Source organism: Megalopta genalis, chromosome 12 (genome assembly GCF_051020955.1).
Source record: "Megalopta genalis isolate 19385.01 chromosome 12, iyMegGena1_principal, whole genome shotgun sequence".
Classification (NCBI taxonomy): domain Eukaryota; kingdom Metazoa; phylum Arthropoda; class Insecta; order Hymenoptera; family Halictidae; genus Megalopta; species Megalopta genalis.
This window is the reverse complement of record NC_135024.1, coordinates 4,917,043-4,934,002: the sequence shown is the minus strand read 5'-3', so window position 1 is coordinate 4,934,002 and position 16,960 is coordinate 4,917,043.

Here is a 16,960-nt window from a genome sequence, read left to right as displayed (position 1 = left end):
AATATTTATTTTGCAGTACGACTTGCAGTTTATTAATGTCTTTGTATCTAGATATAAAAATTCAAGTTTCTTGAGTAAGAATTCACAAATGATTTTAAATACTATGAAATATTTCATTTGTTTCTGACTCTTTGGAACATAGAATCACGAAGGAAGCACTTCATGAGTTGAGAAGTCAGATGTAAAAATGGATGCAAAATTCTATGAGATTCTTTTGCGTGATTATTTCGACCTTCGAACAGTTTTAAGATTATGAAGAAAGAGATTCGATTTAGTAAAACTAAGGCTGCTGTAACGAAAGTCGCAATTTTCTAATTATTAGTCTGCAAATCTCTATGCAATCTCAAAATACCCTGCAACGATCGTGAGACAAAAGAAGTCCGTTCCATTTAACAAGATCACAAGAAATTGAAAATAATATACCAAGATTCTTAAATTCTTCGAACACTTCTACCGTCGCACGCACAAAAATCCGCAGTCTAATGATCACCGACATTTGCATACTTCGATAAACAATTGTTGTGCAAAACGATTGCGCGTTCGAGTTGCTCGGAAACGGTGTTATTTATTTTATTCGCTGCTCCGATATACTAGTTATATTTTTTTTTTAAACGGAACGATGTTTAACGATGTTTAATCCGGAGCAATTTATCGAAGGAAAATATCGGATTGTTTATTGGCGCGTTGAACGCGTCGATTAATGCCGTTCGAGCAGACAACCTGATTTCAAAACACTGACGCACGGGCACCGTGGCGCTCCCCTGCGCCGCCGTGGCAGCTGTTCCAAGAAACCGAGCCAACGAAATAATTACCGGCAGCGATTAATTTCGCTGCAGCCATCGTTACGCGATTCCTCGATCGGCCGTGTATAATGAGTCGTAAATCACCGGTGTCTGCTTTGCGATGCCACGCGAAGATTTTCCGCAAGGCTCGTTCCCAGGGGAGAAAAGAAGACGCATCGTTGGCCCGGCAGATGGGCAACCGTATCGGCCGATTTAATTCATCCTATTAGCACGGCGCGAATGGATCTACATGAAAACGCCGCACACTCGATTAGGGTTGCCACAGAGCCGAGACACAGCTTTTTATTTCATTAGAGTCCCGTCATAAATTCGAGCCGACGTCCGTGCCGACACTTATAGCCCCGTTCCTAATTTTTTCTTGCCTCTGTCCGCCGACAATTTACACAACCAATCCCGTTTTTCTACGTTATGCATTACAATGCGATACTGTTCTACACGAAACGATAGAAAATTGATTCATGACGTGTATACATTCGGGACGGAGAATAACACATGCATTCAAACATATTACAGTAATGTCTCTCTAATTGACGCCCAGATTGCGCACAGAAATGGACAATTTGGGAAGAGGAGACACGATTATTCGAGCCTTGCGGTTTATTTTTATATAATAGTTATAAATTGTCCACAATTATAAAAATAAACAGCAAGGCTCGAATAATCGTATCTCCTCTTCCCAAATTATCCAATTTAGTGGACAATCTGAGCGTCAGTAAGGGAGACATTACTATATTATCGATATCTGGTCGTCGAACCATTTTTGTTTGAATCAATCGTTTCAAGATTACACAGATTGTTGCCTGTATTTTTGTAGTGCAAGACACATTTTTGTCAAAACAATATAGGCCGTTGTTTTTTAAAAAAAGAAAGCTTCTAAATCGAGTAAGATGTTCTTTTTGTAAGCATATAACGAGAGGAATCATATGCGATATCGAGTTTCATGTTCAACATTTAATATTTGATGTTACGTTATGCTATAGTAACGTATGGTATACAGGATGATTCTAAGGGGGGTGATTCTAAGTCAAACAAATTTGGTATAACATTTTTTTATACGGGGTTCCGTTTTCGAGAAATTCGACTTTAACCCTAGAAAGATAACCATATGACAACGTACGTAAAAGATAACCATACGCTTCAGAGGCGCATGCTTTTCTAAGGCGTCAATTTTATACTAACAATGGATATTTATTTAAGTTAATCTAGTCATTTTAAAGGTTTGGCATTATTGTAAAAATAAAATGCATTTATATTATATTTTTTTATATTTTAAGTAATTTTAAACTTAAATCACTAGACCTCTATGAAAAATTAACAAAAATCAACAGTCTTCGCAGGCGCCTCTGCGACGTAGGTTATCTTTCTCGGGTTAAAGTTTGTACATCTGCGTGAAGAATTTAGTTGCCGTGTATGCTTCAGTTGCCTTCGTAGATTTAGTGTTTACAAACATCGACAACGATGGTAATATTTTTTACTTACTAAGTATTGCCCGATACTCAGAAGAAGTCGTTCGTTTCGTCAGAGGGGCAAGGGGGGTATTCCGCTCGCTCCGCCTCACCTGCCCGCCCGTAGTCGCCACTTTTCTACGACCTCCCGGAACTCACTTCTATTGGGGGATCGGTCGCCCGCTCCACCGAATCACATTTCTTGCTCAACGCGTAACTTAGCCAATAATAATGAAAAGTCTGAAAATTGGAAGAGGCTTGGTGGAGCGGTTGACCGATTTCCTTTGCCCCTTGCGTCATTCAATTTATGCGTAGAGCGTTTCATTTTCTCGTTTTCCGATATTACCTTAAGATTCTTAACGTCGGCTTAAGATATCCGTAAAATTCCTATATTCGTATAATACATCGCAAGCCTGCGAATATGAGAGTAATACTGCACGAGCGAAACATATTTATTTTCACTTATCTTCGTAAATATTGAATATATACTTAAGACGTGTATGGTAACCGCTTAAAAAAATCATATGATACAACATAAATGTGAAAAATATGTGTATCGTACAGCACGCTTGCTGCACAATGCAATGAAATGTTAAGCAAGACGCTAATTAGTAGTTGGTAATTACCATTCTTCGGATCTTTATGCGCAATAAAAATTATTTGAGTTAATCGTAAGAAATATAAATGAAAGTATCTTTCCCCTTTTAATAATCATAATTAGTTGGAAACGATGTAACAATATCCTTAAATTTGTCTAATGCCCTTTTGGTTTTGAATTAGATCTATTCATTTTCGTCATAAATGCATAAAATCCGCAGTTTAGAAATTAGCGTCTCGTTTTTATAGTTGTTGAGAATCGGTAACTATAAAAACGAGCCGCGAGGCTCGAATAATCGTATCTCCTCTTCGCAAATTGTCCATTTTTGTGCGCAATCTGAGCGCGAATTAGGGAGCAATTCGAGTCGTTTTTCTCGAAATACAGTAATGTCTCCCTAACTGACGTTCAGACTGTGCACAAAAATGGACAATTTGGGGAGAGGAGATACGATTGTTCGTGTTGTGACAATTCGTAACTTTAAAAACGAACCGCAAGGCTCGAATAATCGTATCTCCTCTTCGCAAATTGCCCATTTTTGTGCGCAATCTGAGCGCGAATTAGGGAGCAATTCGAGTCGTTTTCCTCGAAATATTTATACGCGCGTCCCAGTATCCACGTAGTGTCCTACGTTTTCGTCGCGCAGAGAGGTTCTCGATTAACCGTAGTACATACAGACAACGAACCAGATCAACCATGCTTTTCCACGAAGCAAACTTTCTTGACACCGCGGGAGATCCGTGAATCACACGGTCGTTCTCCCGGTTCGACGTCAAATCCGCAGAAATGTTTATGTCCCGCGTCAATCTGCTTGTTCCCCATCGGGACCACCGCACTCGCCGCTATTTGCATTCAGCCTCGTTGCATCGATGATTTGCGCTATCGTGTGTCCGATCGCTCGATCTTCAGCCCGGGGCAAGGGGGTAGAGAAAAGGCACGGGTCGGACGGTATAGAGGCGGATTTTCTCGCGCGTATCGGCCGGGGTCCCGTCGATCCTGGCCCTCTCTGTCCTTTTTACGCGTTGATCGACGACCATGCCATTCCGCGGCTTATAATTTATTCCGAGATGCAAATAGGGGAGACTGGCGCGCGTTGCGTCGCGAGCTCGACTGTCAGCGTATCTTTTCCGCTTCTCAAAGGGGGCCTCGCCGTTCTCCGCGCGGAAGATCGGCGCGAATAATCGGCAGAAAAATTCGGTAGAAAACGCGGCGGCGCGTAGAGGTGGTTCGGGACATTTGTGCGCGCCCGTCGCCGTCCTCCTATTCGACGGTTTAATGAGACCGCGTACCGGTTCCGTTCGCGTCTTCAAATAAATTTCACGCTCCGGCCTTGCTTGAACTTCGCCGCTCGCGGCGTAGCCGCGCGTCACCCCGCCGCCGGTTATATGGGTTAAACGATTTCAATCGGACGATTTTTATTGTTCCATGCAAATGCCGCGATAGCCTGCGTCAGATAAATTTGTTACGTTCGCGACAGAAATATCTGGTTATTAGGGGAACGGTACTGTTAACTGCTCCGGCTAACGTATGCTTATGGCTGTTTAATTTCTTTGTGCCGCGCACCGATATCGGCTCCATTGTGCACACGATCCGTGCCGGCGATTAGTAGACTGCGCGGATTTTACGCGTCCATGCCGCACGTGAGTCTGTTAAACGTGATCGAATCGAAATTCAATGAATGCCTAATTAATCGTTCATCGCGGCCCGGTCGGTCTAATCGAAGTCTGAATAGCTGATTTACGATTTTATCCGCGATTATTGGAACAGAAACTCGTCGTATTACGAGTCAAATTTGTTCAACCGATGTTGTACCGTGCGCATAATTTATCTGTAATCTCGATCAAATTTTTACATACAATAAGAACAAGGCACGTTAAGTGTCGTCGGTGGGAATAAGTTCGACCGGAAGTTCTCATGTCGATTGATTTATATTATAGGCGCTTTTGAATGCGATGTGTGGAACAGGAAATAGAAACCGTTTATTTCGCATGCGAGAGGATGGGACAATGAAATACTATAAACAGAATTTCCATAAGCATCGTTTTAATGAACACGCGTGCCTGTGTGCTAATCCATATCGAGCGAACTTCACATAAATTTTCTATTGAAGGAGTATTTTAGCGTAAAGCGCGCGCGGCTTTCTTTCACGTTCTTTTAGATATTTTTGCGAAGGAACTATAATATGTTTCGTGGTCACATTTACTAGGCTTGTTTAGACATGTTCCAGAAATATTTACAAATTTTCTAGGTTCGGGAAAGTTAAAAACGATGGCAACCGGCATTCCGAAACGCAGATACATTTCAAAAAGATGGCCTCACGGTGACCGAGACTGCGACCATTTTGTTTCTCTGAAATGTAAAAGCTTGCAAGATTCTTAATTAGTGTGAGCTTGGCTATTTCGTTAAAAATAATAAATAGCCGATAATTAAAAAGGAAAGTGGCGATTATATTGATTTTTCCTATTGATTTTTAAGACAACTTCGAAGACAATTTCTTAAATAGATTTTGAGAAGCTGTGAACAACGTTCTGAAAAACATAGTTTCGAGAAAGACAGATTTGAAGTTTTGTACACCAATGATTATTCAAACAGGGCAATTTTCATAATTTTTAGAATTCAGACACGAGGTTTCGTAGACCCATTTTCGAACCTATATTCTCCAAGAAATTGCAAAAAGATCGATTTTTTCACAGTTTTTTAAATCACCGTTACGCCAGTATTTCAATTACCGTTAAACGCTATCGCACGTTTAGCCGTGCTCGAGCACTTTTAAATACTTCGCGGGTACAGGCCGACAAATTTAATTAACGAAACTCACCGAAGTGTAAAGTCCGCCGTACAAGATTGAGTTCAATTCATAATAGCAGATGTCGTCAACGTGCGTGGATGACATCATTCGAAGCACGAAATGCAATGAACTTCAAGCCAGAGTTCCATGTACGGAGATTGAAGTGGAGTCTACAATTATCGTCAGCAAACAGCGAAACAAGCTGCCCGCGCGCGCGCGCGCGAACGACGACGTTGCATTTGTATCGCGCAGAGAAGAGGCAGTTCAAACCGGAACATCTTTTCAAGTTCCTATTGTTCCTGAAATCAAATTTACCGCTGCGCGATAGCCGCTTTCCAATTAGCTGGTGCCCAACTATGCGAGCAGCATCGAATTAACGACACGATTTCTAAACATTTTTTCTGCGGACGCAGACGCGAGCGAACGCGTGTATCAGCGGCGCTTTAATAAGCGCGCACGCGACCGATATAATTTTCATTCTCGGCGCCGACCCGTTCTTTACACGCCGGATAATGAAAATAATTATTTCCGACGTAACGCGACGGCCGTCCCTCGTACCCCGTCCGTTCCTTCACGGATCGGGTGTACTGAACCCAAGATGGCGCACGTTTTTTATTGCTAAACACAAGTTACCGGAAAATTACATTTCTCGTGGGAAACGGGAAAATTATTCGGTAAATAATTCTCGGACTTCTGCGTAGCAATAAATGCTAAAAACAGACATATTCGTTCGTTCAGTTGCTCGACACCGGGCAATTATTTTAGACCGAGGATGCGCTTGAAAATTGATAATCACGTAGGTACGTGAGCGATGTTTTTCATATAACAGATTTTTCATCTAAAATAGAATGTATTTCTTAAAATGACGGCAGCAAAAACAAGAATCGTATGCCAAGAAACATATTTCTGTAAAAGTCGTTTATCAATTTTTTAACAACGAAACTGTCGGACGAAGATTCCCGTTATGATCGTTGAAATGATAAGCATTCTTTAATGACCTTTTTTTATCTAACTGCATGGTCTAATAAAAATCGCAACTGTGAGAATTAATCGTAATCAATTCGTAATTCTGAGCAATCTGAATAAAACCAATTGTAACGTTAATATAGATTTTGAAAGAAAATTCTGTAGGTGTTTCGATTATTTTGTTGTAAGAAATAATATTCGGCGAGCACAACGAGCTCGAATGAATCGAAACGGAGGATACGTGCGCGGTTGTAATACCGGTGTAATAAGGATATTTCTTTTCGCACCGTCGGCGAAGCCTTGACATTAAGCTTCATCGAGTCTTAATTAAACTGCGGAAAAGCTGTTCGCTCGACCTTCGGAAATTAATCAGAAAATACAGGATTCAAGAATGTAAGTAGGTGACAACGATTAAAGGCCGCCATCGCGATGCCGACTGGTCGAGGCCGGTTATCGGTTCTCGAACTTCCTGTTCCTCGCGATGCGTATTCTCTATTTTTCCCCGAGCGCCAACAGTTTTATTTCGCGGACTGAAACCATGCTGATTGCGTTAAGTTGCGGAACAAGATTAAGAAAAATATCGTTGATCTTACTGCTCCAGATTCCTTAAGCTATGAGATTCTCGGGGATGCTACAGTTACACAAACGATCACCGTATTCGCTGCTATCAAGTTAACGCTTCCGCGTCGCCGCAGTTATCTTCATTGAAATTTATACGAGCGATATAGTACTTTCGAAATACATATATATATCCTTAGCATGCTAATGCGCCTAATTGCGTCGGTTAGTTTTATAATAAAGAAATGAAAACGAGTTTTCAATTATATTTTCAATTCCACGTATTTGCTTCTGTAATTCGGAAGTCATGGATGATCTCCAGTCTCGGACGCAAATATAACCTGTTATTAACGCGATCTTTACCATACTTTTATTGTAATGACAAGTTATCTGACAGGTATAGTCGTTTCTGATCGCGTTAATAGTTTCGCCAGCGGCGCGTTAATAATATGCGTAATTGGATTCTAAGGATACATTGCCTTATTCTTGATCATTAAACCGATACGTTCACGTCGGGAAGATTTCTTGTTCAATTGTCGTCAACTTTAATTGTTAGACGTATTTTAATTTATACTAGCACACTTTTCATTCGTAGTATGATCTCGAAAATATGTTGTCAAGACTATCGCTCTAAACAAATTTTTCCTCTATAGCCAAGAAAAATATACGTAGTATAAAATTCGTAGCTTTTTTTTTAGAGAATTTGTGTTCGACGACAGAATATCGTTTACGTAAACGTTATTCACATTTCTCAGCCTAGGTATCTTATAAAGTTCAATGGCTAAAGCTGAAACTGTCAGATTACCAAATGTCAACTGCTCTGAACGTTATGCAAGAAGAGTTTGTCGGAAAACGAACTTTAACCTTGTCATGATACTTTATCGGGAAAGTTATCTTTTCTGTTGACAAATCGGAAAACGATATATATATATATATATATATATATATATATATATATATATATATATATTCCATTAAATTGCTTGTTACAAACGATTAGAGATCGTGAAAATCGAAGTTGTTCGCGACTTTCAATCAAAATAAGTAGAAAATCTGAAGGTTTCTCCACATCTTTTTATGCTTGTAGCATATCTCTGCAACAATCGATTGCTGCCAGCACGAGTTCCCGAGATCTAAAAAACGAAGTGAAAAAATTAAAAAATTGAAAGAGAAGTCAATCTAGTTTTCTAGATTAACATTTGAACAAGATTCCAAGTGGTTCGGTGCAATCCGTAAGACGTTATCGCGTTCCAAAGGGTGTCGAAACATCGTCGTTACACGCTGTTGATACTTTCGGAAAATCGTGGTTACCAAACGAAGGAGCGAACCGTTTAGATAAACCGCGCGCGCAAGATCACGTTTCCCCTAATTATTGCTTCGAAATGCGACCAAGCGGTGACACGTGTCACTAATCAGGGCTGGCGAACGATCTATCCGCAGCCCCCTTATCTACTTACAAGCTGGTTTATCGCGGTCTGTCGAAAACGTCGTCCCACGTCGTATTTTATCGCGCGCCGACAATGTCCCCCCCTCCACCCCCGCTTCTAATGGTTCTTTGTTGTACACCTGATTTTTCCGCCTGCAACGCTGCACCGTTAGTTCCCGCGATAATTTATTTGCCGAACGGGCGACCTCCTGCCTCCTGTTCATCGACTTCCAGTTTTCGACGGAGCTTTTTGCACGCCGATCCTCCGAATCCTGTTCCCGCCGTGATTTCCCAGTTGTTAATTACGAGATAACTGAAACCACCGGTCGACCTAATAATATGTTTATTAAACTTGTCCGCGCCGGCTGATTTATGCGCCGGCCTGCGAGGGGTACTTCCACGCGTTCGTTACCATACGATACATACGTGTTCGCGACAGTCGGGATATTATAAAGGCAACGAACGTAGGACGCCCTCGGTATTCCATTTTTCTTGGCTCGATTGATTAATCGATTGGCCAGGCTTTGATAATCCGTCTGCAAAATTGTTCCCCGGGTGCCCGAACGGCTGTTATTAGCCGGGCATCGCGCGATCCTGCGATCTTCAATTGCTTGTCTAAAACTTACAATTAGCAACGGTGTCGTTGAAAAATGGAAGCTGCAAGCTTGAAACGGAAATATCGCGGCTGTCGCGCGAACCACTTTCCTTTGTGTCTCCGGCGCAAATAAACGACTGTTTGATTTAGTAGGGTAGTCGCAACAGTGTGGTTACGCGGAGATAAGAATGTGCAAACTCGAACATATTATCATAGAAGTTCATCGATTTCTGAATCACCGATTTTGTCCTTTTGTGCGACATAAAATTTTGATATTTCCCCTTCACGTTGATCGTGCAAATTAACTTTTAAAGCGTGAACGTTGTTGTAATTATTTATGTATTTGTCGAGGAAGATTTATTCATTGACGATAAGTGAAAATGTAATAACAAAACTCGTCACGTATGGAGGAAATGTTAACGTAACCACGAATAGATTCGTTTTCTTGTTAGATACAAAATGAGAGAATTTTGATCGAAGAAAGAGTTCGTCGATCATTCCCAAATATTATTGTTGAAATTGAAAGGTTATTTTTAGATATTATTGAACAGTTTAAATTTTTGCAATAACTTTCAGATAACATGAAACAGTACATTATTTTATATTCGGTAAAATGTCAAGAGCATTTGTTGTTTCATTGATATTTTAAGAAAAAAGAAAACGTTAACGCATCTATCATATTTGTCTAATATAATTATTATATGCAATGATATTCTCGGTTTTAAACCAGCACTCAGTTGTTCAATAATCATATTCAAATTGCACCTGTCACGCAAGAATTTTAGTTTAACGTCTCCGGGGTGGCACAGATAACCGGCTATTATTTGATCTAGCAGGGTAGTTGCAACTGTCACGGTTACAGATGAGAAAGTGGCACTAGAACGTACTATTTTAGATCGATTTCTGTTTGCGATCATTTTGTTTTCTGCTTCTAGGTACAAAAGCTTGAAGATCCACCTATCCGCACGCTATTATTATTGAAATTGCCGAGTCTCTTACGTTTTCATCAACACTTATTACAGTCCTCGAGTACATATGTCTTCCCCGGGGTGAATATTTACCCATTATCCGTTTACTGATAATGTTTCAATACTTTTTTTTCCACGTATCGTAAGTTGCAGTTCCGTCAAATCCGAAATTGTAAATGAAAGACAATGTACAAACACTTGATTACTATCATTCACTGTTATTGTTGGTGTACATACTCGACCCCGAGTCGAATTTGAATAGAATTCTTAAAACGCGAAAGAGTTGAACGAGCATCAACCATGATAAATTCTAACTTTCTATCACGCTTGATCTCGTCGATTAAATTACTTCAATTTTGTGGAAATTTTGGTGATCGAACGCATCGTCGATGTCGCAACGCGAGATACGATTATCAGTTTTCTTTTTATCAGAATCGTAAGATGCCATTTGACTTGCCACGTTATCGACGCCCGAATAATTAAAGATCATTTATATCTCCGATGTTCGAACGCGTTAACGCGTTACAGTCTGATGTAATATACTAAGATTAGTTACAATATCGTTTCTCATTTTTTATTTTTAACTGCATACACCCAGTTCACGTCAATATTCCCAATAAACGTACGAAAAGCGAGAACTCCGATCGTCTATGTGGATACACCGTAAACCTGTTTTCCGCGGCGCAATAACTAATAAACGGACGCCGTGCTATTAGTTTCAGCGTTGCCGAGGTTGTAGAGAGAAACAGCAACCGAGCGGAAATTGTTCAAACGACCGGAAAACCACGCCGGTGCCGAGTTAAAGCATACGCATGTTCGTTTAACGACAGTCTTAATGAACAATCGTTTTAGCGAACGACCGTGCAGATTCAGTTCACTTCCTAAACGAGCTATCGAGAACCGTGAATTCGACCGTTTAGGACAATCGATGTGACGGGGACAATTTTGCGACGAGTTCGGTCTCCCCGGTTCGATGGCCCGACCTGTTCCACCATTACGGCTAGAAATCACAGTTTCGCCGCGTTTCACCGTGCCGATTAATAACAAATGCGATGTAATGAGTTGATTAATTGCGCATCCTCTATCGGCATGATTAATTAATCCCATGGGAGATGACACGGACCGGGGAACGGTGAAATCCGTGATCGATTGTTTGAAATATCGACCGCCGGATCGCTTTGATCTTCCTGGCAAGTATAGTCTTCAAGCATGCACGATGGATCATTGACAAATTACTTAAGTTTATTAACAGGTAAAAGGAACGAGAAGAAATTCTCCGATTTTTAGCGGGGGCTTTGATAGATGCACAAAAATTTCACCTCCGGTGTACACACGTGGAAAGCAATAAACCTACCATTAGGTTTCAATGATCTGTCTCTTTTTGTATCGCGTGTCGATTAAAGAATTCAAGAAGATCGGATTTCTGTGGGAAACTTCGGGGCCGTTGTTGCAATATTCGAGGCTCGCATTTCGAGAACGTTCATTTCACGAAATTGAATGCAAGCGATTCTCTAATTACGCCCAATAAGTAGAACCGAAGGAAAATGAACGGAAATCGTGAAAATGTCTTACTTCACCTTTTCGTATATTTTTTCATTTAGTTGGTCGTTTGTAACTTGGCCAGGAAACGGTTAAAAATTCTCCAAATCATATAAGTTTTATATGTAGTTAGTAAACGTTCGCATTCCTCCTAATTGAACGTACTAAATCGTGTTAAATATACGTATTAATAAATATAAATGTTATTCGTCTCTTTAAAATCGAAACAAAAATCCGGAAAATCAGGAATTAATGAATAATCCAGAAATATGATTAAAGACGAAGTGCTACTGAGAATGCAGCTGTAAAAGAAATCATACCGCAAAGATTCAACGCTAAATCCAGTCGAAATGATTTTGTCTTCTAATATATCTTTGTTCGCGCGATTTATTAATTATTTCTTTATATCGCGATAGAAACGACGGCGTTAACAGGAACATAGCAGAGGTTATCCAATCCATAACAGGTAATGTGTCTTATTCCGAACATTTTGTTCTATTATTTCTTGCCGTTACTGGCTTCCAGATGGCAACCGAAGAATCAAGAGAATCTAATTGCACCGTGCATCCTGTATTAGATTCCGATTTATCGCCGCCGGTGTAAAAAGCTCGCGCGGATATAACATCATAGGTCTCTGGGAATCCGTTTAAGGTAAACGACGGGTATGTATTGGTAGTTAATAACTCAACAAACTCGAGAAGCCCTTAAGCAACGCCGACACTTCTACGCGGCGGCACTACGGCGCACATTTAATTGCAACCTACTTCGAAATCACGCGAGCACCGAAAAGAACGTCCATAAACGACGCGGGAAAGGACGTCAGGTTACCGCAGAATTTCTCGGGATTCCCGATTCTCGATTACCGACGATCGAGTGTCGTATTTCCTGGCCATCACCTAATGTCAGCTGATCGAGTATGTCCTCGGGCAGCGATGGGACCCAATATGGGAACGCCGCCGTCCCGGAAATTCCGTTTTTTTTCTTTGCACTTCTTCACATTTTCTTTTTTGAAATTTGTTTGCTTCGAAGAGAAGAAACTCTCTCTTTTTTTGTTTAGATCATCGCCTTATTTTCCTATTCGATCGTTGCAAAAGTTTGTACCCGATTCGAGCAGATGTCTTCAAATCGTTTATTCTGTTATATTCTTATATTATAATTGTTTATAACTGGTTTCAACACCGAATCAGGCAGCGAGCTATTTCGAAACAAGGGAACCGTGTCGCATTGTACGGCGATAATAACAGTTCAAACAGGAGTTCAATCTCAGCGTGTTGCGCGCGTTGATGCATCGTATTAATACTTGTCGCCGTTAACTCTTCCATGATAGATATCGAACATGTATTACTATAATGTACAGGCATTAAACTTAATGAAAGCACGATCGATTTGTCGAGGTGACGGATTCTCAAATAGCATACTTATGAAAACCTCGCGCGCTCAAAACCCGCTGAAAATGTGGCCGAATTCTTCGTGTTTGGCGTCTTCGTGATGTTTGCAACGCGTTCGCAGCTTTTATCGCCGTTCGAACGGATGCATTTGCTACCGAATATACCATAACCGACTCTGAGCTTTTCAACCGTCAGTGTCAGTTGGTTAGCACTTGGTCAGCACGCGATCGCGCGAATCTCGATCGTCGGACGCCCGATAGTGTCATCGGCTGGCGGTGCGTGTCGCGGGACTTCCGCGAACCATCGGATCGATTGAACCGTAAAATTTGGTCCGACACCTGGCGAATCCCCTGTAATCGGAGAACGTGCAATTACCGGAGAAGGAAAGGGTGGCGAAGGGGAGCGCAGTGGATCGCTTTCGGATGACTGAATTTTTCGGTCATCAATTGCGGTCACCCGAGAGTGCGAATTTTCGATTCCAATTATGGCCGACCGCGGCGAACAGGTGGCGAACGCTTCGTGTCCGAGCGCGCCCCGATTTTTATGTGTTTCATTAAGTTAATCCACCGTTCCCTTAGGCGAGCGTTTTAATCACCTCGTGGTCTTTAACGCGCCGCGATCGCCTTACAGTTCGTAAATGCGCCCGGTGACAGCGGGAACGTTCTCGGCAAATTTTTGTCGATCTCTTTTTGAGGGAACAGGATACGGGTTTCATTTTACATCCTGTAAACAACTAGAGAAAGTAAATAAATTCTGCCGTCGTGCGCGTTGGACTTTTTAAATCTGGATCAATTAACGGTGTCCGTCCTGCTACGCTACAATTTTTAGCAACTTCCTACATACAATCCTCTTTGTATAAAATATATATTTGTATTAGGTCTACCGGAAAGTTCTGTTTGATAATGTCATTGCAAATTTCGATAGGTATGCACATGTTCATTTGAGACATATATTTTTGAAAAATGTTGCTCACAAATTGCCATCACGCTGGCAAGAGGTCATAAGTAACGACGGAAATTATATTGTACAATAAATATGACTAAATTTATGAAAAATCTATTATTTCTTTTCATTTCTTAAACGGACAAAACTTTCCGGTAGATCTAATATATGTATATACAATCGAATTAATCAAAATTACCACGTTAAACTTTGAAACAATTTTCGCGTCACTGTGTTCTGTTTCGCGAGTACAGTAATGTCTTGTCCACAAAAATGGACAATTTAGGGACAGGAGATACGATTATTCGAGCCTTGCGGTTCGTTTTTATAGTTACGAACTGTCAACAACTATAAAAACGAGCTACAAGGCTCGAATAATCGTATCTCCTCTTCCCGAATTGTCCATTTTTGTGGACAATCTTAGCGCCAGTTAGGGAGACATTACTGTATCTTCTTTCGAAAATCAGGCCATAGCGAAAACGGTTTCAAGCCGTGGTATGGTAATTTTTGGTGTTCCAATCCCGTCGATCCTAACTGTCCATATTCCACGGAGAAATTCGTATTCCTGGGAATTATATTCGACAGAACGTTAGAACGTGGCGGGGCAGTTAAAGCGATGACGGTTTTGCATAGACGAGCCGTCACGAGAAACGGAACAACAAAAATGCGAAAACCATCGAGATCCGACCGTAACATCTTCCTGGAAGGTCGGCAGAGTTTCCAATTTCTGAGACATCGTCGCTTTTTAACGGCGTCGTATATCAAAGAAGATCATCGGAGGATACGTGCGATCGGCAAGGAAATTTGGCACGGCGGCTCTCGAAATTATCATTCGATACCCGATAAGCCGTAATTTGCCCTCGTTATGGCGGCACGAACCTATCCCCGCGAGGAGATGCACCGTTGCTCGATGACACGAGCGCTATTTCTGGGATCGCTAACGTTCAGATTAAAATCGAAAATTACGCTAGGTCGAGCTGGGAAATCTTCCGGTGATCGAACGATAGCGGGGCTATCGACGCTTTTTCTTCTTACAGCGAAACGGGTCCAGGCGATGCTCTGTATTCTCGTCGGTGGCTGATTTCACTGTGAAAACTTTATTATTTTATTATTATTATTATCGATTTTATATATACTAAACTTTCAATTTTAATTATTACTCGATAGATTGTTGAAGTAATAATTTCCTTTTAAAAAAGAAGTACGTCCTAGGAATAGACAAAAGATTCAATATATGATATTCATTGCACATTTAATTTAATTTGTTTAAACTGAGAGAGAGAGAGGGGATGGACATAATCAAGATAAAACAATTTTTATTAATTGGAACGTTTACTTGCACTTTATAAATTTATATTTTTCAAACTTGCTTCTTGCAAACATACGTATACAAGGAATGTACAAAGATTATTATTCTAGTTATGGTTGTATTTCACTGTTTTTCCCGCGTGCTCACGCTTACGTTACAGATAAAAGCAAAGATCCTCCGAGACTGCAAGGTATTTCGCTTCGGGGCTTTTCTCAAGTGATACGGATTATTTGAACCCGTCGAGTAATCTCAACCGCTGATTAGGCTCGTCGTCAGGATTGAAACGATCACTGGCGGATATCACGCGAGAACTCATCCTAGAGCATTTTCACTGCGCCAGACTGGAAACATCGATGACGCAATGCGCCCGGCGTACTTCAATGATGAATGGTTGTGTCCTCGCATCACATCAGCTTTCACGGATCGGCGCACGCAAAAATCGAATCGACGACGGCGCACTCGTAATTGCAACGAAGACGCTCGCGCGTCTTATCCGCGATTAGGTTCGGCTGTAGGTGCAGTCGCGGTAATTTTCTTTGACGATCTTACGAAATGGTTGAAATGTTGTCACTGATAGGCACTCGTCTCGATCGGGGAAAAATTCTAACGAATACCAATGCAGTTTTTATGAATATCGTCATCGAATATTTTCATCGAATCTGTGGAATTTAAAGATTTGTTTTACTTTACGATTCATTTTATTTATGAAGTCATTCTCGAAAATGTTTGGACTACTTTTCAACACGGATTGAAGTTTTAAAAATGGAATAAAATGACTTAGATTTTTTTTAGATGTTGGGTGGATTAATTCATAATACTGGGCAAAGTCTAAAAAAAGCAAAAAATAATTCTTTATTTTGATAATAAATAACTGGACGATAAGAAATAAAATCCAGTCAAATTTTTGTTATCATCGAAATCAATTGCAATTTTTCATGCTGTTTTCACGCACAGTGTTTGGTTGTTAATTGAAACAACGCCGTAAAATATTCTATGCGCAACAGCTCTACCAAGATTCGTAAGTACTGAAATTAATTTCGAACGATATCATGTAATTGTTATCTCTACTCGAAACTTTTGTAATTCTCTCATCGGTTCTCTTTCGATTGAATTTCCCCGCTTGATCGATATTCAACGTCGCGGGAATTATTGCAGGATCGCGGGCTTATCACGGTTGTCTTTCGAAATTAATGGTAAAAAGCGTTAAACGCATGTTTCGAGTCACTCTATCGCTGAAAAAAACCCGATCTAATCCGATACCGCTTTATATGCGGCAGCGCATACCTACCGATCTCGGATTTTACGATTTCCGCGGAATAACCGGGTGTTCGGTGAATTATGAGCGGCAGAGTATACCGACATTTTTCAGCATGTCCCCCGCCGATAAAAACATGACGTGCGCATGCAAAATTGTGGCGTGCTGTGCGCTTTCAATTAGACATTCTGCGAACGCGTACGCGATGGTTCTTAATGAAAACCGGCGAGTATCGCAACGGGCGCGATCGCCGGGCTTTATCAAAAACCAGCAACCGTTCAACCCCTGACCTTTTCGGTAATTTAGCGACCGAACGAGTAGTAATGCAATTTACGCGGCAGCCTGCTAAATACGCGAGTGCCGCCTATTATGGCCGGCGCTCG